The following is a 23,298-nucleotide window of genomic DNA, read 5'->3' on the forward strand; positions in this document are numbered from 1 at the left end:
GTCCTCACAAGAAAAAAAATCAATCCATGCTAGCAGAGGATGGTTTCGATCCATGGATCTCTGGGTTATGGGCCCAGCACGCTTCCGCTGCATCACTCTGCTTCCTGCTCAAAATGCTGTGGTTATGCAGATCAGGAGCCTTCAGAGGAGTGGCATGGGATCGCTGGAGCTATTCTGGCAGGGCTCTCACCTCATTTGCCTAAGAATGTCACAAGGCATGCTGGGTGCAGAAAATCTTCGCCTTCCCCTCTCACAGTCAGTCATAGGGGAAAGTCAAGGCCCTCTCAGTCACTAGCCATGTCACGCCTTTGTCAAGACAGAAGCACCCCCACCCGTTCCTTCTCTGTGATCCTGCGCTACCATGCTCAGGTTTTGGCCTTACCTGGGAGCCAGAGGTGCACCCGGTGAGGGCTTGCCCGGTATGAGCGTTTGGGACGTGAGTGGACTTAGGACTGGAAGTTCTGTCCATTCAAAGCAGCCAACCTTCCTGCTGCAGACAGGGGCTGTTCCCTTGGGTTTCTTTCACCTTGCTCTCGGATAAATTTGGTTGTATGCTGCAGTTGCCTGCGATGACTACAAGGTGGCGCTGCTTTCAGGTAAGAGCACAAATATGCAGAAAATGTTGGGGACATTTGCCACATTTATCGGTGGTGGGTCTCGCACATTTTTTCCAGGGGAGAGATATTGACCTGAAACACTCTTTACTGCAGAGATGCTGCAGTTCTAAAGGCTGGTCGGGCAGAAGGGCTTAGCCGTTTCATTGCCTGCCCCCCTGCAGCCCATTTATTACCAGCAGTTGTGAGTGGTGACTGCTGTTTGTAAAATATAAAAATTTCAGGACATAGAAAGTCGCAGACGGGGCTTTTAGGATGCCTGCCTATGTCTTTGTTTATTATTTATCTAATAGCTGAGTGATCTGGTCAAGATATTTCTCTTTTTTTTAACATATTGCGTTAGAATAGCTACAGCTTGCTTAATGTATAAATTTTAGCACTGCGTTGGCCAGGAATCGAACCCGGGTCAACTGCTTGGAAGGCAGCTATGCTCACCACTATACCACCAACACTCCGTGGCATATGTTTTTTTTTAACTCTAGACATCACAACCCTGAGTTCAATTACTATATTGCACCAGTATCAGAGGTATTTTTGGTTTACAGACCAACATGAAAATCAGGAAAAAAGTTCTTGCAACTGCTAAGGAACTGGAGATTGAAACCAATGCAAAAGCTGCGCAGAAAAGGAGAAAGGGAAAGCAGCAGTTCAAATCATTGAAATAAGCATATATTGGCAGCAAGGGAAAAACAGCAGGGTAGAGAAAGAAAACAGCTCCACGAAATTCACAGGAGATTGATAATAGCAGGACAAAAAAAGGGAATAATAACGTTCCAAGCAGGCTCAGAAAGAAGTGCGAGGGTCCCATCTTTCTTTAATGGTCATAACTGTGCATCATTTCCTTTGAAGTGTAGGGTTGATTCTCTGACCATCTGTCTCCCTGACTTTGAGCAGAGACCGATAGTTGAGCAGTCTCTTCCCACAAAAAGCTGGCACAAGCCTGCTGTTTTCCGCTCTGGCAGCGTGGAAACGAGAGAGTGGTCCTCACAAGAAAAAAATTCAATCCATACTAGCAGAGGATGGTTTCGATCCATCGACCTCTGGGTTATGGGCCCAGCACGCTTCCGCTGCGCCACTCTGCTTCCTGCTCAAAATGCTGTGGTTATGCAGATCAGGAGCCTTCAGAGGAGTGGCATGGGATTGCTGGAGCTATTCTGGCAGGCCTCTCACCTCATTTGCCTAAGAATGTCACAAGGCATGCTGGGTGCAGAAAATCTTCGCCTTCCCCTCTCACAGTCAGTCATAGGGGAAAGTCAAGGCCCTCTCAGTCACTAGCCATGTCACGCCTTTGTCAAGACAGAAGCACCCCCACCCGCTCCTTCTCTGTGATCCTGCGCTACCATGCTCAGGTTTTGGCCTTACCTGGGAGCCAGAGGTGCACCCGGTGAGAGCGTTTGGGAGCGTTCTGGAGGTTAGTGGACTTAGGACTGGAAGTTCTGTCCATTCGAAGCAGCCAACTTTCCTGCTGCAGACAGGGGCTGTTCCCTTGGGTTTCTTTCACCTTGCTCTCGGATAAATTTGGTTGTATGCTGCAGTTGCCTGCGATGACTACAAGGTGGCGCTGCTTTCAGGTAAGAGCACAAATATGCAGAAAATGTTGGGGACTTTTGCCACATTTATCGGTGGTGGGTCTCGCACATTTTTTCCAGGGGAGAGATATTGACCTGAAACACTTTTTACTGCAGAGATGCTGCAGTTCTAAAGGCTGGTCGGGCAGAAGGGCTTAGCCGTTTCATTGCCTGCCCCCCTGCAGCCCATTTATTACCAGCAGTTGTGAGTGGTGACTGCTGTTTGTAAAATATAAAAATTTCAGGACATAGAAAGTCGCAGACGGGGCTTTTGGGATGCCTGCCTATGTCTTTGTTTATTATTTATCTAATAGCTGAGTAATCTGGTCAAGATATTTCTCTTTTTTTTAACATATTGCGTTAGAATAGCTACAGCTTGTTTAATGTGTAAATATTAGCACTGCGTTGGCCGGGAATCGTACCCGGGTCAACTGCTTGGAAGGCAGCTATGCTCACCACTATACCACCAACGCTCCGTGGCATATGTTTTTTTAAAACTCTAGACATCACAACCCTGAGTTCAATGACTATATTGCACCAGTATCAGAGGTATTTTTGGTTTACAGACCAACATGAAAATCAGTAAAAAAGTTCTTGCAACTGCTAAGGAACTGGAGATTGAAACCAATGCAAAAGCTGCGCAGAAAAGGAGAAACGGAAAGCAGCAGTTCAAATCATTGAAATAAGCATATATTGGCAGCAAGGGAAAAACAGCAGGGTAGAGAAAGAAAACAGCTCCACGAAATTCACAGGAGATTGATAATAGCAGGACAAAAAAAGGGAATAATAACGTTCCAAGCAGGCTCAGAAAGAAGTGCGAGGGTCCCATCTTTCGTTAATGGTCATAACTGTGCATCATTTCCTTTGAAGTGTAGGGTTGATTCTCTGACCATCTGTCTCCCTGACTTTGAGCAGAGACCGATAGTTGAGAAGTCTCTTCCCACAAAAAGCTGGCACAAGCCTGCTGTTTTCCGCTCTGGCAGCGTGGAAACGAGAGAGTGGTCCTCACAAGAAAAAAAATCAATCCATGCTAGCAGAGGATGGTTTCGATCCATCGACCTCTGGGTTATGGGCCCAGCACGCTTCCGCTGCGCCACTCTGCTTTCTGCTCAAAATGCTGTGGTTATGCAGATCAGGAGCCTTCAGAGAAGTGGCATGGGATCGCTGGAGCTATTCTGGCAGGGCTCTCACCTCATTTGCCTAAGAATGTCACAAGGCATGCTGGGTGCAGAAAATCTTCGCCTTCCCCTCTCACAGTCAGTCATAGGGGAAAGTCAAGGCCCTCTCAGTCACTAGCCATGTCACGCCTTTGTCAAGACAGAAGCACCCCCACCCGCTCCTTCTCTGTGATCCTGCGCTACCATGCTCAGGTTTTGGCCTTACCTGGGAGCCAGAGGTGCACCCGGTGAGGGCTTGCCCGGTATGAGCGTTTGGGTCGTGAGTGGACTTAGGACTGGAAGTTCTGTCCATTCAAAGCAGCCAACCTTCCTGCTGCAGACAGGGGCTGTTCCCTTGGGTTTCTTTCACCTTGCTCTCGGATAAATTTGGTTGTATGCTGCAGTTGCCTGCGATGACTACAAGGTGGCGCTGCTTTCAGGTAAGAGCACAAATATGCAGAAAATGTTGGGGACTTTTGCCACATTTATCGGTGGTGGGTCTCGCACATTTTTTCCAGGGGAGAGATATTGACCTGAAACACTTTTTACTGCAGAGATGCTGCAGTTCTAAAGGCTGGTCGGGCAGAAGGGCTTAGCCATTTCATTGCCTGCCCCCCTGCAGCCCATTTATTACCAGCAGTTGTGAGTGGTGACTGCTGTTTGTAAAATATAAAAATTTCAGGACATAGAAAGTCGCAGACGGGGCTTTTGGGATGCCTGCGTATGTCTTTGTTTATTATTTATCTAATAGCTGAGTAATCTGGTCAAGATATTTCTCTTTTTTTTAACATATTGCGTTAGAATAGCTACAGCTTGTTTAATGTGTAAATATTAGCACTGCGTTGGCCGGGAATCGAACCCGGGTCAACTGCTTGGAAGGCAGCTATGCTCACCACTATACCACCAACGCTCCGTGGCATATGTTTTTTTTAAACTCTAGACATCACAACCCTGAGTTCAATGACTATATTGCACCAGTATCAGAGGTATTTTTGGTTTACAGACCAACATGAAAATCAGTAAAAAAGTTCTTGCAACTGCTAAGGAACTGGAGATTGAAACCAATGCAAAAGCTGCGCAAAAAAGGAGAAACGGAAAGCAGCAGTTCAAATCATTGAAATAAGCATATATTGGCAGCAAGGGAAAAACAGCAGGGTAGAGAAAGAAAACAGCTCCACGAAATTCACAGGAGATTGATAATAGCAGGACAAAAAAAGGGAATAATAACGTTCCAAGCAGGCTCCGAAAGAAGTGCGAGGGTCCCATCTTTCGTTAATGGTCATAACTGTGCATCATTTCCTTTGAAGTGTAGGGTTGATTCTCTGACCATCTGTCTCCCTGACTTTGAGCAGAGACCGATAGTTGAGCAGTCTCTTCCCACAAAAAGCTGGCACAAGCCTGCTGTTTTCCGCTCTGGCAGCGTGGAAACGAGAGAGTGGTCCTCACAAGAAAAAAAATCAATCCATGCTAGCAGAGGATGGTTTCGATCCATCGACCTCTGGGTTATGGGCCCAGCACGCTTCCGCTGCGCCACTCTGCTTCCTGCTCAAAATACTGTGGTTATGCAGATCAGGAGCCTTCAGAGGAGTGGCATGGGATCGCTGGAGCTATTCTGGCAGGGCTCTCACCTCATTTGCCTAAGAATGTCACAAGGCATGCTGGGTGCAGAAAATCTTCGCCTTCCCCTCTCACAGTCAGTCATAGGGGAAAGTCAAGGCCCTCTCAGTCACTAGCCATGTCACGCCTTTGTCAAGACAGAAGCACCCCCACCCGCTCCTTCTCTGTGATCCTGCGCTACCATGCTCAGGTTTTGGCCTTACCTGGGAGCCAGAGGTGCACCCGGTGAGGGCTTGCCCGGTATGAGCGTTCGGGACGTGAGTGGACTTAGGACTGGAAGTTCTGTCCATTCGAAGCAGCCAACCTTCCTGCTGCAGACAGGGGCTGTTCCCTTGGGTTTCTTTCACCTTGATCTCGGATAAATTTGGTTGTATGCTGCAGTTGCCTGCGATGACTACAAGGTGGCGCTGCTTTCAGGTAAGAGCACAAATATGCAGAAAATGTTGGGGACTTTTGCCACATTTATCGGTGGTGGGTCTCGCACATTTTTTCCAGGGGAGAGATATTGACCTGAAACACTTTTTACTGCAGAGATGCTGCAATTCTAAAGGCTGGTCGGGCAGAAGGGCTTAGCCGTTTCATTGCCTGCCCCCCTGCAGCCCATTTATTACCAGCAGTTGTGAGTGGTGACTGCTGTTTGTAAAATATAAAAATTTCAGGACATAGAAAGTCGCAGACGGGACTTTTGGGATGCCTGCCTATGTCTTTGTTTATTATTTATCTAATAGCTGAGTAATCTGGTCAAGATATTTCTCTTTTTTTTAACATATTGCGTTAGAATAGCTACAGCTTGCTTAATGTATAAATATTAGCACTGCGTTGGCCGGGAATCAAACCCAAGTCAACTGCTTGGAAGGCAGCTATGCTCACCACTATACCACCAACGCTCCATGGCATATGTTTTTTTTAAACTCTAGACATCACAACCCTGAGTTCAATGACTATATTGCACCAGTATCAGAGGTATTTTTGGTTTACAGACCAACATGAAAATCAGGAAAAAAGTTCTTGCAACTGATAAGGAACTGGAGATTGAAACCAATGCAAAAGCTGCGCAGAAAAGGAGAAAGGGAAAGCAGCAGTTCAAATCATTGAAATAAGCATATATTGGCAGCAAGGGAAAAACAGCAGGGTAGAGAAAGAAAACAGCTCCACGAAATTCACAGGAGATTGATAATAGCAGGACAAAAAAAGGGAATAATAACGTTCCAAGCAGGCTCAGAAAGAAGTGCGAGGGTCCCATCTTTCTTTAATGGTCATAACTGTGCATCATTTCCTTTGAAGTGTAGGGTTGATTCTCTGACCATCTGTCTCCCTGACTTTGAGCAGAGACCGATAGTTGAGCAGTCTCTTCCCACAAAAAGCTGGCACAAGCCTGCTGTTTTCCGCTCTGGCAGCGTGGAAACGAGAGAGTGGTCCTCTCAAGAATAAAAATCAATCCATGCTAGCAGAGGATGGTTTCAATCCATCGACCTCTGGGTTATGGGCCCAGCACGCTTCCGCTGCGCCACTCTGCTTCCTGTTCAAAATGCTGTGGTTATGCAGATCAGGAGCCTTCAGAGGAGTGGCATGGGATCGCTGGAGCTATTCTGGCAGGACTCTCACCTCATTTGCCTAAGAATGTCACAAGGCATGCTGGGTGCAGAAAATCTTCGCCTTCCCCTCTCACAGTCAGTCATAGGGGAAAGTCAAGGCCCTCTCAGTCACTAGCCATGTCACGCCTTTGTTAAGACAGAAGCACCCCCACCCGCTCCTTCTCTGTGATCCTGCGCTACCATGCTCAGGTTTTGGCCTTACCTGGGAGCCAGAGGTGCACCCGGTGAGGGCTTGCCCAGTATGAGCGTTTGGGAGCGTTCGGGATGTGAGTGGACTTAGCACTGGAAGTTCTGTCCATTCGAAGCAGCCAACCTTCCTGCTGCAGACAGGGGCTGTTCCCTTGGGTTTCTTTCACCTTGCTCTCGGATAAATTTGGTTGTATGCTGCAGTTGCCTGCGATGACTACAAGGTGGCGCTGCTTTCAGGTAAGAGCACAAATATGCATAAAATGTTGGGGACATTTGCCACATTTATCGGTGGTGGGTCTCGCACATTTTTTCCAGGGGACAGATATTGACCTGAAACACTTTTTACTGCAGAGATGCTGCAGTTCTAAAGGCTGGTCGGGCAGAAGGGCTTAGCCGTTTCATTGCCTGCCCCCCGCAGCACATTTATTACCAGCAGTTGTGAGTGGTGACTGCTGTTTGTAAAATATAAAAATTTCAGGACATAGAAAGTCGCAGACGGGGCTTTTGGGATGCCTGCCTATGTCTTTGTTTATTATTTATCTAATAGCTGAGTAATCTGGTCAAGATATTTCTCTTTTTTTAACATATTGCGTTAGAATAGCTACAGCTTGCTTAATGTATAAATATTAGCACTGCGTTGGCCGGGAATCGAACCCGGGTCAACTGCTTGGAAGGCAGCTATGCTCACCACTATACCACCAACGCTCTGTGGCATATGTTTTTTTTAAACTCTAGATATCACAACCCTGAGTTCAATGACTATATTGCACCAGTATCAGAGGTATTTTTGGTTTACAGACCAACATGAAAATCAGGAAAAAAGTTCTTGCAACTGCTAAGGAACTGGAGATTGAAACCAATGCAAAAGCTGCGCAGAAAAGGAGAAAGGGAAAGCAGCAGTTCAAATCATTGAAATAAGCATATATTGGCAGCAAGGGAAAAACAGCAGGGTAGAGAAAGAAAACAGCTCCACGAAATTCACAGGAGATTGATAATAGCAGGACAAAAAAAGGGAATAATAACGTTCCAAGCAGGCTCAGAAAGAAGTGCGAGGGTCCCATCTTTCGTTAATGGTCATAACTGTGCATCATTTCCTTTGAAGTGTAGGGTTGATTCTCTGACCATCTGTCTCCCTGACTTTGAGCAGAGACCGATAGTTGAGCAGTCTCTTCCCACAAAAAGCTGGCACAAGCCTGCTGTTTTCCGCTCTGGCAGCGTGGAAACGAGAGAGTGGTCCTCACAAGAAAAAAAATCAATCCATGCTAGCAGAGGATGGTTTCGATTCCTCGACCTCTGGGTTATGGGCCCAGCACGCTTCCGCTGCGCCACTCTGCTTCCTGCTCAAAATGCTGTGGTTATGCAGATCAGGAGCCTTCAGAGGAGTGGCATGGGATCGCTGGAGCTATTCTGGCAGGGCTCTCACCTCATTTGCCTAAGAATGTCACAAGGCATGCTGGGTGCAGAAAATCTTTGCCTTCCCCTCTCACAGTCAGTCATAGGGGAAAGTCAAGGCCCTCTCAGTCACTAGCCATGTCACGCCTTTGTCAAGACAGAAGCACCCCCACCCGCTCCTTCTCTGTGATCCTGCGCTACCATGCTCAGGTTTTGGCCTTACCTGGGAGCCAGAGGTGCACCCGGTGAGGGCTTGCCCGGTATGAGCGTTCGGGACGTGAGTGGACTTAGGACTGGAAGTTCTGTCCATTCGAAGCAGCCAACCTTCCTGCTGCAGACAGGGGCTGTTCCCTTGGGTTTCTTTCACCTTGCTCTCGGATAAATTTGGTTGTATGCTGCAATTGCCTGCGATGACTACAAGGTGGCGCTGCTTTCAGGTAAGAGCACAAATATGCAGAAAATGTTGGGGACTTTTGCCACATTTATCGGTGGTGGGTCTCGCACATTTTTTCCAGGGGAGAAATATTGACCTGAAACACTTTTTACTGCAGAGATGCTGCAGTTCTAAAGGCTGGTCGGGCAGAAGGGCTTAGCCGTTTCATTGCCTGCCCCCCTGCAGCCCATTTATTACCAGCAGTTGTGAGTGGTGACTGCTGTTTGTAAAATATAAAAATTTCAGGACATAGAAAGTCGCAGACGGGGCTTTTGGGATGCCTGCCTATGTCTTTGTTTATTATTTATCTAATAGCTGAGTAATCTGGTCAAGATATTTCTCTTTTTTTTAACATATTGCGTTAGAATAGCTACAGCTTGCTTAATGTATAAATATTAGCACTGCTTTGGCCAGGAATCGAACCCGGGTCAACTGCTTGGAAGGCAGCTATGCTCACCACTATACCACCAACGCTCCGTGGCATATGTTTTTTTTAAACTCTAGACATCACAACCCTGAGTTCAATGACTATATTGCACCAGTATCAGAGGTATTTTTGGTTTACAGACCAACATGAAAATCAGGAAAAAAGTTCTTGCAACTGCTAAGGAACTGGAGATTGAAACCAATGCAAAAGCTGCGCAGAAAAGGAGAAAGGGAAAGCAGCAGTTCAAATCATTGAAATAAGCATATATTGGCAGCAAGGGAAAAACAGCAGGGTAGAGAAAGAAAACAGCTCCACGAAATTCACAGGAGATTGATAATAGCAGGACAAAAAAAGGGAATAATAACGTTCCAAGCAGGCTCAGAAAGAAGTGCGAGGGTCCCATCTTTCGTTAATGGTCATAACTGTGCATCATTTCCTTTGAAGTGTAGGGTTGATTCTCTGACCATCTGTCTCCCTGACTTTGAGCAGAGACCGATAGTTGAGCAGTCTCTTCCCACAAAAAGCTGGCACAAGCCTGCTGTTTTCCGCTCTGGCAGCGTGGAAACGAGAGAGTGGTCCTCACAAGAAAAAAAATCAATCCATGCTAGCAGAGGATGGTTTCGATCCATCGACCTCTGGGTTATGGGCCCAGCACGCTTCCGCTGCGCCACTCTGCTTCCTGCTCAAAATGCTGTGGTTATGCAGATCAGGAGCCTTCAGAGGAGTGGCATGGGATCGCTGGAGCTATTCTGGCAGGGCTCTCACCTCATTTGCCTAAGAATGTCACAAGGCATGCTGGGTGCAGAAAATCTTCGCCTTCCCCTCTCACAGTCAGTCATAGGGGAAAGTCAAGGCCCTCTCAGTCACTAGCCATGTCACGCCTTTGTCAAGACAGAAGCACCCCCACCCGCTCCTTCTCTGTGATCCTGCGCTACCATGCTCAGGTTTTGGCCTTACCTGGGAGCCAGAGGTGCACCTGGTGAGGGCTTGCCCGGTATGAGCGTTTGGGAGTGTTCGGGACGTGAGTGGACTTAGGACTGGAAGTTCTGTCCATTCGAAGCAGCCAACCTTCCTGCTGCAGACAAGGGCTGTTCCCTTGGGTTTCTTTCATCTTGCTCTCGGATAAATTTGGTTGTATGCTGCAGTTGCCTGCGATGACTACAAGGTGGCGCTGCTTTCAGGTAAGAGCACAAATATGCAGAAAATGTTGGGGACTTTTGCCACATTTATCGGTGGTGGGTCTCGCACATTTTTTCCAGGGGAGAGATATTGACCTGAAACACTTTTTACTGCAGAGATGCTGCAGTTCTAAAGGCTGGTCGGGCAGAAGGGCTTAGCCGTTTCATTGCCTGCCCCCCTGCAGCCCATTTATTACCAGCAGTTGTGAGTGGTGACTGCTGTTTGTAAAATATAAAAATTTCAGGACATAGAAAGTCGCAGACGGGGCTTTTAGGATGCCTGCCTATGTCTTTGTTTATTATTTATCTAATAGCTGAGTAATCTGGTCAAGATATTTCTCTTTTTTTTAACATATTGCGTTAGAATAGCTACAGCTTGCTTAATGTATAAATATTAGCACTGCGTTGGCCAGGAATCGAACCCGGGTCAACTGCTTGGAAGGCAGCTATGCTCACCACTATACCACCAACTCTCCGTGGCATATGTTTTTTTAAACTCTAGATATCACAACCCTGAGTTCAATTACTATATTGCACCAGTATCAGAGGTATTTTTGGTTTACAGACCAACATGAAAATCAGGAAAAAAGTTCTTGCAACTGCTAAGGAACTGGAGATTGAAACCAATGCAAAAGCTGCGCAGAAAAGGAGAAAGGGAAAGCAGCAGTTCAAATCATTGAAATAAGCATATATTGGCAGCAAGGGAAAAACAGCAGGGTAGAGAAAGAAAACAGCTCCACGAAATTCACAGGAGATTGATAATAGCAGGACAAAAAAAGGGAATAATAACGTTCCAAGCAGGCTCAGAAAGAAGTGCGAGGGTCCCATCTTTCTTTAATGGTCATAACTGTGCATCATTTCCTTTGAAGTGTAGGGTTGATTCTCTGACCATCTGTCTCCCTGACTTTGAGCAGAGACCGATAGTTGAGCAGTCTCTTCCCACAAAAAGCTGGCACAAGCCTGCTGTTTTCCGCTCTGGCAGCGTGGAAACGAGAGAGTGGTCCTCACAAGAAAAAAAATCAATCCATGCTAGCAGAGGATGGTTTCGATCCATCGACCTCTGGGTTATGGGCCCAGCACACTTCCGCTGCGCCACTCTGTTCCTGCTCGAAATGCTGTGGTTATGCAGATCAGGAGCCTTCAGAGGAGTGGCATGGGATCGCTGGAGCTATTCTGGCAGGGCTCTCACCTCATTTGCCTAAGAATGTCACAAGGCATGCTGGGTGCAGAAAATCTTCGCCTTCCCCTCTCACAGTCAGTCATAGGGGAAAGTCAAGGCCCTCTCAGTCACTAGCCATGTCACGCCTTTGTCAAGACAGAAGCACCCCCACCCGCTCCTTCTCTGTGATCCTGCGCTACCATGCTCAGGTTTTGGCCTTACCTGGGAGCCAGAGGTGCACCCGGTGAGGGCTTGCCCGGTATGAGCGTTCGGGACGTGAGTGGACTTAGGACTGGAAGTTCTGTCCATTCAAAGCAGCCAACCTTCCTGCTGCAGACAGGGGCTGTTCCCTTGGGTTTCTTTCACCTTGCTCTCGGATAAATTTGGTTGTATGCTGCAGTTGCCTGCGATGACTACAAGGTGGCGCTGCTTTCAGGTAAGAGCACAAATATGCAGAAAATGTTGGGGACTTTTGCCACATTTATCGGTGGTGGGTCTCGCACATTTTTTCCAGGGGAGAGATATTGACCTGAAACACTTTTTACTGCAGAGATGCTGCAGTTCTAAAGGCTGGTCGGGCAGAAGGGCTTAGCCGTTTCATTGCCTGCCCCCCTGCAGCCCATTTATTACCAGCAGTTGTGAGTGGTGACTGCTGTTTGTAAAATATAAAAATTTCAGGACATAGAAAGTCTCAGACGGGGCTTTTGGGATGCCTGCCTATGTCTTTGTTTATTATTTATCTAATAGCTAAGTAATCTGGTCAAGATATTTCTCTTTTTTTTAACATATTGCATTAAAATAGCTACAGCTTGCTTAATGTATAAATATTAGCACTGCGTTGGCCGGGAATCGAACCCGGGTCAACTGCTTGGAAGGCAGCTATGCTCACCACTATACCACCAACGCTCTGTGGCATATGTTTTTTTTAAACTTTAGACATCACAACCCTGAGTTCAATGACTATATTGCACCAGTATCAGAGGTATTTTTGGTTTACAGACCAACATGAAAATCAGGAAAAAAGTTCTTGCAACTGCTAAGGAACTGGAGATTGAAACCAATGCAATAGCTGCGCAGAAAAGGAGAAAGAGAAAGCAGCAGTTCAAATCATTGAAATAAGCATATATTGGCAGCAAGGGAAAAACAGCAGGGTAGAGAAAGAAAACAGCTCCACGAAATTCACAGGAGATTGATAATAGCAGGACAAAAAAAGGGAATAATAACGTTCCAAGCAGGCTCAGAAAGAAGTGCGAGGGTCCCATCTTTCTTTAATGGTCATAACTGTGCATCATTTCCTTTGAAGTGTAGGGTTGATTCTCTGACCATCTGTCTCCCTGACTTTGAGCAGAGACCGATAGTTGAGCAGTCTCTTCCCACAAAAAGCTGGCACAAGCCTGCTGTTTTCCGCTCTGGCAGCGTGGAAACGAAAGAGTGGTCCTCACAAGAAAAAAAATCAATCCATGCTAGCAGAGGATGGTTTCGATCCATCGACCTCTGGGTTATGGGCCCAGCACGCTTCCGCTGCGCCACTCTGCTTCCTGTTCAAAATGCTGTGGTTATGCAGATCAGGAGCCTTCAGAGGAGTGGCATGGGATCGCTGGAGCTATTCTGGCAGGGCTCTCACCTCATTTGCCTAAGAATGTCACAAGGCATGCTGGGTGCAGAAAATCTTCGCCTTCCCCTCTCACAGTCAGTCATAGGGGAAAGTCAAGGCCCTCGCAGTCACTAGCCATGTCACGCCTTTGTCAAGACAGAAGCACCCCCACCCGCTCATTCTCTGTGATCCTGCGCTACCATGCTCAGGTTTTGCCCTTACCTGGGAGCCAGAGGTGCACCCGGTGAGGGCTTGCCCGGTATGAGCGTTTGGGACGTGAGTGAACTTAGGACTGGAAGATCTGTCCATTCAAAGCAGCCAACCTTCCTGCTGCAGACAGGGGCTGTTCCCTTGGGTTTCTTTCACCTTGCTCTCGGATAAATTTGGTTGTATGCTGCAGTTGCCTGCGATGACTACAAGGTGGCGCTGCTTTCAGGTAAGAGCACAAATATGCAGAAAATGTTGGGGACTTTTGCCACATTTATCGGTGGTGGGTCTCGCACATTTTTTCCAGGGGAGAGATATTGACCTGAAACACTTTTTACTGCAGAGATGCTGCAGTTCTAAAGGCTGGTCGGGCAGAAGGGCTTAGCCGTTTCATTGCCTGCCCCCCTGCAGCCCATTTATTACCAGCAGTTGTGAGTGGTGACTGCTGTTTGTAAAATATAAAAATTTCAGGACATAGAAAGTCGCAGACGGGGCTTTTGGGATGCCTGCCTATGTCTTTGTTTCTTATTTATCTAATAGCTAAGTAATCTGGTCAAGATATTTCTCTTTTTTTTAACATATTGCATTAAAATAGCTACAGCTTGCTTAATGAATAAATATTAGCACTGCGTTGGCAAGGAATCGAACCCGGGTCAACTGCTTGGAAGGCAGCTATGCTCACCACTATACCACCAACGCTCCGTGGCATATGTTTTTTTTAAACTTTAGACATCACAACCCTGAGTTCAATGACTATATTGCACCAGTATCAGAGGTATTTTTGGTTTACAGACCAACATGAAAATCAGGAAAAAAGTTCTTGCAACTGCTAAGGAACTGGAGATTGAAACCAATGCAATAGCTGCGCAGAAAAGGAGAAAGGGAAAGCAGCAGTTCAAATCATTGAAATAAGCATATATTGGCAGCAAGGGAAAAACAGCAGGGTAGAGAAAGAAAACAGCTCCACGAAATTCACAGGAGATTGATAATAGCAGGACAAAAAAAGGGAATAATAACGTTCCAAGCAGGCTCAGAAAGAAGTGCGAGGGTCCCATCTTTCTTTAATGGTCATAACTGTGCATCATTTCCTTTGAAGTGTAGGGTTGATTCTCTGACCATCTGTCTCCCTGACTTTGAGCAGAGACCGATAGTTGAGCAGTCTCTTCCCACAAAAAGCTGGCACAAGCCTGCTGTTTTCCGCTCTGGCAGCGTGGAAACGAGAGAGTGGTCCTCACAAGAAAAAAAATCAATCCATGCTAGCAGAGGATGGTTTCGATCCATCGACCTCTGGGTTATGGGCCCAGCACGCTTCCGCTGCGCCACTCTGCTTCCTGTTCAAAATGCTGTGGTTATGCAGATCAGGAGCCTTCAGAGGAGTGGCATGGGATCGCTGGAGCTATTCTGGCAGGGCTCTCACCTCATTTGCCTAAGAATGTCACAAGGCATGCTGGGTGCAGAAAATCTTCGCCTTCCCCTCTCACAGTCAGTCATAGGGGAAAGTCAAGGCCCTCGCAGTCACTAGCCATGTCACGCCTTTGTCAAGACAGAAGCACCCCCACCCGCTCCTTCTCTGTGATCCTGCGCTACCATGCTCAGGTTTTGGCCTTACCTGGGAGCCAGAGGTGCACCCGGTGAGGGCTTGCCCGGTATGAGCGTTTGGGACGTGAGTGGACTTAGGACTGGAAGTTCTGTCCATTCAAAGCAGCCAACCTTCCTGCTGCAGACAGGGGCTGTTCCCTTGGGTTTCTTTCACCTTGATCTCGGATAAATTTGGTTGTATGCTGCAGTTGCCTGCGATGACTACAAGGTGGCGCTGCTTTCAGGTAAGAGCACAAATATGCAGAAAATGTTGGGGACTTTTGCCACATTTATCGGTGGTGGGTCTCGCACATTTTTTCCAGGGAAGAGATATTGACCTGAAACACTTTTTACTGCAGAGATGCTGCAGTTCTAAAGGCTGGTCGGGCAGAAGGGCTTAGCCGTTTCATTGCCTGCCCCCCTGCAGCCCATTTATTACCAGCAGTTGTGAGTGGTGACTGCTGTTTGGAAAATATAAAAATTTCAGGACATAGAAAGTCGCAGACGGGGCTTTTGGGATGCCTGCCTATGTCTTTGTTTATTATTTATCTAATAGCTGAGTAATCTGGTCAAGATATTTCTCTTTTTTTTAACATATTGCGTTAGAATAGCTACAGCTTGTTTAATGTATAATATTAGCACTGCGTTGGCCAGGAATCGAACCCGGGTCAACTGTTTGGAAGGCAGCTATGCTCACCACTATACCACCAACGCTCCCTGGCATATGTTTTTTTAAAACTCTAGACATCACAACCCTGAGTTCAATGACTATATTGCACCAGTATCAGAGGTATTTTTGGTTTACAGACCAACATGAAAATCAGGAAAAAAGTTCTTGCAACTGCTAAGGAACTGGAGATTGAAACCAATGCAAAAGCTGCGCAGAAAAGGAGAAAGGGAAAGCAGCAGTTCAAATCATTGAAATAAGCATATATTGGCAGCAAGGGAAAAACAGCAGGGTAGAGAAAGAAAACAGCTCCACGAAATTCACAGGAGATTGATAATAGCAGGACAAAAAAACGGAATAATAACGTTCCAAGCAGGCTCAGAAAGAAGTGCGAGGGTCCCATCTTTCTTTAATGGTCATAACTGTGCATCATTTCCTTTGAAGTGTAGGGTTGATTCTCTGACCATCTGTCTCCCTGACTTTGAGCAGAGACCGATAGTTGAGCAGTCTCTTCCCACAAAAAGCTGGCAGAAGCCTGCTGTTTTCCGCTCTGGCAGCGTGGAAACGAGAGAGTGGTCCTCACAAGAAAAAAAATCAATCCATGCTAGCAGAGGATGGTTTCGATCCATCGACCTCTGGGTTATGAGCCCAGCACGCTTCCGCTGCGCCACTCTGCTTCCTATTCAAAATGCTGTGGTTATGCAGATCAGGAGCCTTCAGAGGAGTGACATGGGATCGCTGGAGCTATTCTGGCAGGGCTCTCACCTCATTTGCCTAAGAATGTCACAAGGCATGCTGGGTGCAGAAAATCTTCGCCTTCCCCTCTCACAGTCAGTCATAGGGGAAAGTCAAGGCCCTCTCAGTCACTAGCCATGTCACGCCTTTGTCAAGACAGAAGCACCCCCACCCGCTCCTTCTCTGTGATCCTGCGCTACCATGCTCAGGTTTTGGCCTTACCTGGGAGCCAGAGGTGCACCCGGTGAGGGCTTGCCCGGTATGAGCGTTCGGGACGTGAGTGGACTTAGGACTGGAAGTTCTGTCCATTCGAAGCAGCCAACCTTCCTGCTGCAGACAGGGGCTGTTCCCTTGGGTTTCTTTCACCTTGATCTCGGATAAATTTGGTTGTATGCTGCAGTTGCCTGCGATGACTACAAGGTGGCGCTGCTTTCAGGTAAGAGCACAAATATGCAGAAAATGTTGGGGACTTTTGCCACATTTATCGGTGGTGGGTCTCGCACATTTTTTCCAGGGGAGAGATATTGACCTGAAACACTTTTTACTGCAGAGATGCTGCAGTTCTAAAGGCTGGTCGGGCAGAAGGGCTTAGCCGTTTCATTGCCTGCCCCCCTGCAGCCCATTTATTACCAGCAGTTGTGAGTGGTGACTGCTGTTTGTAAAATATAAAAATTTCAGGACATAGAAAGTCGCAGACGGGGCTTTTGGGATGCCTGCCTATGTCTTTGTTTATTATTTATCTAATAGCTGAGTAATCTGGTCAAGATATTTCTCTTTTTTTTAACATATTGCGTTAGAATAGCTACAGCTTATTTAATGTGTAAATATTAGCACTGCGTTGGCCGGGAATCGAACCCGGGTCAACTGCTTGGAAGGCAGCTATGCTCACCACTATACCACCAACGCTCCATGGCATATGTTTTTTTTAAACTCTAGACATCACAACCCTGAGTTCAATGACTATATTGCACCAGTATCAGAGGTATTTTTGGTTTACAGACCAACATGAAAATCAGTAAAAAAGTTCTTGCAACTGCTAAGGAACTGGAGATTGAAACCAATGCAAAAGCTGCGCAGAAAAGGAGAAACGGAAAGCAGCAGTTCAAATCATTGAAATAAGCATATATTGGCAGCAAGGGAAAAACAGCAGGGTAGAGAAAGAAAACAGCTCCACGAAATTCACAGGAGATTGATAATAGCAGGACAAAAAAAGGGAATAATAACGTTCCAAGCAGGCTCAGAAAGAAGTGCGAGGGTCCCATCTTTCGTTAATGGTCATAACTGTGCATCATTTCCTTTGAAGTGTAGGGTTGATTCTCTGACCATCTGTCTCCCTGACTTTGAGCAGAGACCGATAGTTGAGCAGTCTCTTCCCACAAAAAGCTGGCACAAGCCTGCTGTTTTCCGCTCTGGCAGCGTGGAAACGAGAGAGTGGTCCTCACAAGAAAAAAAATCAATCCATGCTAGCAGAGGATGGTTTCAATCCATCGACCTCTGGGTTATGGGCCCAGCACGCTTCCGCTGCGCCACTCTGCTTCCTGCTCAAAATGCTGTGGTTATGCAGATCAGGAGCCTTCAGAGGAGTGGCATGGGATCGCTGGAGCTATTCTGGCAGGGCTCTCACCTCATTTGCCTAAGAATGTCACAAGGCATGCTGGGTGCAGAAAATCTTCGCCTTCCCCTCTCACAGTCAGTCATAGGGGAAAGTCAAGGCCCTCTCAGTCACTAGCCATGTCACGCCTTTGTCAAGACAGAAGCACCCCCACCCGCTCCTTCTCTGTGATCCTGCGCTACCATGCTCAGGTTTTGGCCTTACCTGGGAGCCAGAGGTGCACCCAGTGAGGGCTTGCCCGGTATGAGCGTTCGGGACGTGAGTGGACTTAGGACTGGAAGTTCTGTCCATTCGAAGCAGCCAACCTTCCTGCTGCAGACAGGGGCTGTTCCCTTGGGTTTCTTTCACCTTGATCTCGGATAAATTTGGTTGTATGCTGCAGTTGCCTGCGATGACTACAAGGTGGCGCTGCTTTCAGGTAAGAGCACAAATATGCAGAAAATGTTGGGGACTTTTGCCACATTTATCGGTGGTGGGTCTCGCACATTTTTTCCAGGGGAGAGATATTGACCTGAAACACTTTTTACTGCATAGATGCTGCAGTTCTAAAGGCTGGTCGGGCAGAAGGGCTTAGCCGTTTCATTGCCTGCCCCCCTGCAGCCCATTTATTACCAGCAGTTGTGAGTGGTGACTGCTGTTTGTAAAATATAAAAATTTCAGGACATAGAAAGTCGCAGACGGGACTTTTGGGATGCCTGCCTATGTCTTTGTTTATTATTTATCTAATAGCTGAGTAATCTGGTCAAGATATTTCTCTTTTTTTTAACATATTGCGTTAGAATAGCTACAGCTTGCTTAATGTATAAATATTAGCACTGCGTTGGCCGGGAATCAAACCCAAGTCAACTGCTTGGAAGGCAGCAATGCTCACCACTATACCACCAACGCTCCATGGCATATGTTTTTTTTAAACTCTAGACATCACAACCCTGAGTTCAATGACTATATTGCACCAGTATCAGAGGTATTTTTGGTTTACAGACCAACATGAAAATCAGGAAAAAAGTTCTTGCAACTGCTAAGGAACTGGAGATTGAAACCAATGCAAAAGCGGCGCAGAAAAGGAGAAAGGGAAAGCAGCAGTTCAAATCATTGAAATAAGCATATATTGGCAGCAAGGGAAAAACAGCAGGGTAGAGAAAGAAAACAGCTCCACGAAATTCACAGGAGATTGATAATAGCAGGACAAAAAAAGGGAATAATAACGTTCCAAGCAGGCTCAGAAAGAAGTGCGAGGGTCCCATCTTTCTTTAATGGTCATAACTGTGCATCATTTCCTTTGAAGTGTAGGGTTGATTCTCTGACCATCTGTCTCCCTGACTTTGAGCAGAGACCGATAGTTGAGCAGTCTCTTCCCACAAAAAGCTGGCAGAAGCCTGCTGTTTTCCGCTCTGGCAGCGTGGAAACGAGAGAGTGGTCCTCTCAAGAATAAAAATCAATCCATGCTAGCAGAGGATGGTTTCGATCCATCGACCTCTGGGTTATGGGCCCAGCACGCTTCCGCTGCGCCACTCTGCTTCCTGTTCAAAATGCTGTGGTTATGCAGATCAGGAGCCTTCAGAGGAGTGGCATGGGATCGCTGGAGCTATTCTGGCAGGACTCTCACCTCATTTGCCTAAGAATGTCACAAGGCATGCTGGGTGCAGAAAATCTTCGCCTTCCCCTCTCACAGTCAGTCATAGGGGAAAGTCAAGGCCCTCTCAGTCACTAGCCATGTCACGCCTTTGTCAAGACAGAAGCACCCCCACCCGCTCCTTCTCTGTGATCCTGCGCTACCATGCTCAGGTTTTGGCCTTTCCTGGGAGCCAGAGGTGCACCCGGTGAGGGCGAGTGTTTTGGAGCGTTCGGGACGTGAGTGGACTTAGGACTGGAAGTTCTGTCCATTCAAAGCAGCCAACCTTCCTGCTGCAGACAGGGGCTGTTCCCTTGGGTTTCTTTCACCTTGCTCTCGGATAAATTTGGTTGTATGCTGCAGTTGCCTGCGATGACTACAAGGTGGCGCTGCTTTCAGGTAAGAGCACAAATATGCAGAAAATGTTGGGGACTTTTGCCACATTTATCGGTGGTGGGTCTCGCACATTTTTTCCAGGGAAGAGATATTGACCTGAAACACTTTTTACTGCAGAGATGCTGCAGTTCTAAAGGCTGGTCGGGCAGAAGGGCTTAGCCGTTTCATTGCCTGCCCCCCTGCAGCCCATTTATTACCAGCAGTTGTGAGTGGTGACTGCTGTTTTGAAAATATAAAAATTTCAGGACATAGAAAGTCGCAGACGGGGCTTTTGGGATGCCTGCCTATGTCTTTGTTTATTATTTATCTAATAGCTGAGTAATCTGGTCAAGATATTTCTCTTTTTTTTAACATATTGCGTTAGAATAGCTACAGCTTGTTTAATGTATAAATATTAGCACTGCGTTGGCCAGGAATCGAACCCGGGTCAACTGCTTGGAAGGCAGCTATGCTCACCACTATACCACCAACGCTCTGTGGCATATGTTTTTTTTAAACTCTAGACATCACAACCCTGAGTTCAATGACTATATTGCACCAGTATCAGAGGTATTTTTGGTTTACAGACCAACATGAAAATCAGGAAAAAAGTTCTTGCAACTGCTAAGGAACTGGAGATTGAAACCAATGCAAAAGCTGCGCAGAAAAGGAGAAAGGGAACGCAGCAGTTCAAATCATTGAAATAAGCATATATTGGCAGCAAGGGAAAAACAGCAGGGTAGAGAAAGAGAACAGCTCCACGAAATTCACAGGAGATTGATAATAGCAGGACAAAAAAAGGGAATAATAACGTTCCAAGCAGGCTCAGAAAGAAGTGCAAGGGTCCCATCTTTCGTTAATGGTCATAACTGTGCATCATTTCCTTTGAAGTGTAGGGTTGATTCTCTGACCATCTGTCTCCCTGACTTTGAGCAGAGACCGATAGTTGAGCAGTCTCTTCCCACAAAAAGCTGGCACAAGCCTGCTGTTTTCCGCTCTGGCAGCGTGGAAACGAGAGAGTGGTCCTCACGAGAAAAAAAATCAATCCATGCTAGCAGAGGATGGTTTCGATCCATCGACCTCTGGGTTATGGGCCCAGCACGCTTCCGCTGCGCCACTCTGCTTCCTGCTCAAAATACTGTGGTTATGCAGATCAGGAGCCTTCAGAGGAGTGGCATGGGATCGCTGGAGCTATTCTGGCAGGGCTCTCACCTCATTTGCCTAAGAATGTCACAAGGCATGCTGGGTGCAGAAAATCTTCGCCTTCCCCTCTCACAGTCAGTCATAGGGGAAAGTCAAGGCCCTCTCAGTCACTAGCCATGTCACGCCTTTGTCAAGACAGAAGCACCCCCACCCGCTCCTTCTCTGTGATCCTGGGCTACCCTGCTCAGGTTTTGGCCTTACCTGGGAGCCAGAGGTGCACCTGGTGAGGGCTTGCCCGGTATGAGCGTTTGGGAGTGTTCGGGACGTGAGTGGACTTAGGACTGGAAGTTCTGTCCATTCGAAGCAGCCAACCTTCCTGCTGCAGACAGGGGCTGTTCCCTTGGGTTTCTTTCATCTTGCTCTCGGATAAATTTGGTTGTATGCTGCAGTTGCCTGCGATGACTACAAGGTGGCGCTGCTTTCAGGTAAGAGCACAAATATGCAGAAAATGTTGGGGACTTTTGCCACATTTATCGGTGGTGGGTCTCGCACATTTTTTCCAGGGGAGAGATATTGACCTGAAACACTTTTTACTGCAGAGATGCTGCAGTTCTAAAGGCTGGTCGGGCAGAAGGGCTTAGCCGTTTCATTGCCTGCCCTCCTGCAGCCCATTTATTACCAGCAGTTGTGAGTGGTGACTGATGTTTGTAAAATATAAAAATTTCAGGACATAGAAAGTCGCAGACGGGGCTTTTAGGATGCCTGCCTATGTCTTTGCTTATTATTTATCTAATAGCTGTCTAATCTGGTCAAGATAGTTCTCTTTTTTTTAACATATTGCGTTAGAATAGCTACAGCTTGCTTAATGTATAAATATTAGCACTGCGTTGGCCAGGAATCGAACCCGGGTCAACTGCTTGGAAGGCAGCTATGCTCACCACTATACCACCAACGCTCCATGGCATATGTTTTTTTTAAACTCTAGACATCACAACCCTGAGTTCAATGACTATATTGCTCCAGTATCAGAGGTATTTTTGGTTTACAGACCAACATGAAAATCAGGAAAAAAGTTCTTGCAACTGCTAAGGAACTGGAGATTGAAACCAATGCAAAAGCTGCGCAGAAAAGGAGAAAGGGAAAGCAGCAGTTCAAATCATTGAAATAAGCATATATTGGCAGCAAGGGAAAAACAGCAGGGTAGAGAAAGAAAACAGCTCCACGAAATTCACAGGAGATTGATAATAGCAGGACAAAAAAAGGGAATAATAACGTTCCAAGCAGGCTCAGAAAGAAGTGCGAGGGTCCCATCTTTCTTTAATGGTCATAACTGTGCATCATTTCCTTTGAAGTGTAGGGTTGATTCTCTGACCATCTGTCTCCCTGACTTTGAGCAGAGACCGATAGTTGAGCAGTCTCTTCCCACAAAAAGCTGGCACAAGCCTGCTGTTTTCCGCTCTGGCAGCGTGGAAACGAGAGAATGGTCCTCACAAGTAAAAAAATCAATCCATGCTAGCAGAGGATGGTTTCGATCCATCGACCTCTGGGTTATGGGCCCAGCACGCTTCCACTGCGCCACTCTGCTTTCTGCTCAAAATGCTGTGGTTATGCAGATCAGGAGCCTTCAGAGGAGTGGCATGGGATCGCTGGAGCTATTCTGGCAGGGCTCTCACCTCATTTGCCTAAGAATGTCACAAGGCATGCTGGGTGCAGAAAATCTTCGCCTTCCCCTCTCACAGTCAGTCATAGGGGAAAGTCAAGGCCCTCTCAGTCACTAGCCATGTCACGCCTTTGTCAAGACAGAAGCACCCCCACCCGCTCCTTCTCTGTGATCCTGCGCTGCCATGCTCAGGTTTTGGCCTTACCTGGGAGCCAGAGGTGCACCCGGTGAGGGCTTGCCCGGTATGAGCGTTTGGGCGCGTTCGGGACGTGAGTGGACTTAGGACTGGAAGTTCTGTCCATTCGAAGCAGCCAACCTTCCTGCTGCAGACAGGGGCTGTTCCCTTGGGTTTCTTTCACCTTGCTCTCGGATAAATTTGGTTGTATGCTGCAGTTGCCTGCGATGACTACAAGGTGGCGCTGCTTTCAGGTAAGAGCACAAATATGCAGAAAATGTTGGGGACTTTTGCCACATTTATCGGTGGTGGGTCTCGCACATTTTTTCCAGGAGAGAGATATTGACCTGAAACACTTTTTACTGCAGAGATGCTGCAGTTCTAAAGGCTGGTCGGGCAGAAGGGCTTAGCCGTTTCATTGCCTGCCCCCCTGCAGCCCATTTATTACCAGCAGTTGTGAGTGGTGACTGCTGTTTGTAAAATATAAAAATTTCAGGACATAGAATGTCGCAGACGGGGCTTTTGGGATGCCTGCCTATGTTTTTGTTTATTATTTATCTAATAGCTGAGTAATCTGGTCAAGATATTTCTCTTTTTTTTAACATATTGCG

The 23,298-nt window shown here is 47.0% G+C and overlaps 4 non-coding genes across 4 annotated transcripts; all 4 read right to left on the bottom strand.

Moving 5' to 3' along the window:
- Positions 1 to 4,177: 4,177 nt before the first annotated feature.
- Positions 4,178 to 4,249, bottom strand: TRNAG-UCC (transfer RNA glycine (anticodon UCC)). The gene has a single exon. It is a non-coding gene; the product is annotated as a tRNA-Gly (tRNA).
- A 3,124-nt stretch (positions 4,250 to 7,373) lies between these two features.
- Positions 7,374 to 7,445, bottom strand: TRNAG-UCC (transfer RNA glycine (anticodon UCC)). The gene has a single exon. It is a non-coding gene; the product is annotated as a tRNA-Gly (tRNA).
- Positions 7,446 to 12,163: 4,718 nt separating this feature from the next.
- TRNAG-UCC (transfer RNA glycine (anticodon UCC)) lies at positions 12,164 to 12,235 on the bottom strand. The gene has a single exon. It is a non-coding gene; the product is annotated as a tRNA-Gly (tRNA).
- Positions 12,236 to 16,944: 4,709 nt separating this feature from the next.
- TRNAG-UCC (transfer RNA glycine (anticodon UCC)) lies at positions 16,945 to 17,016 on the bottom strand. Its single transcript has one exon. It is a non-coding gene; the product is annotated as a tRNA-Gly (tRNA).
- Positions 17,017 to 23,298: the final 6,282 nt, after the last annotated feature.

Source organism: Pleurodeles waltl, unplaced genomic scaffold (assembly GCF_031143425.1).
Source record: "Pleurodeles waltl isolate 20211129_DDA unplaced genomic scaffold, aPleWal1.hap1.20221129 scaffold_69, whole genome shotgun sequence".
Lineage (NCBI taxonomy): Eukaryota > Metazoa > Chordata > Amphibia > Caudata > Salamandridae > Pleurodeles > Pleurodeles waltl.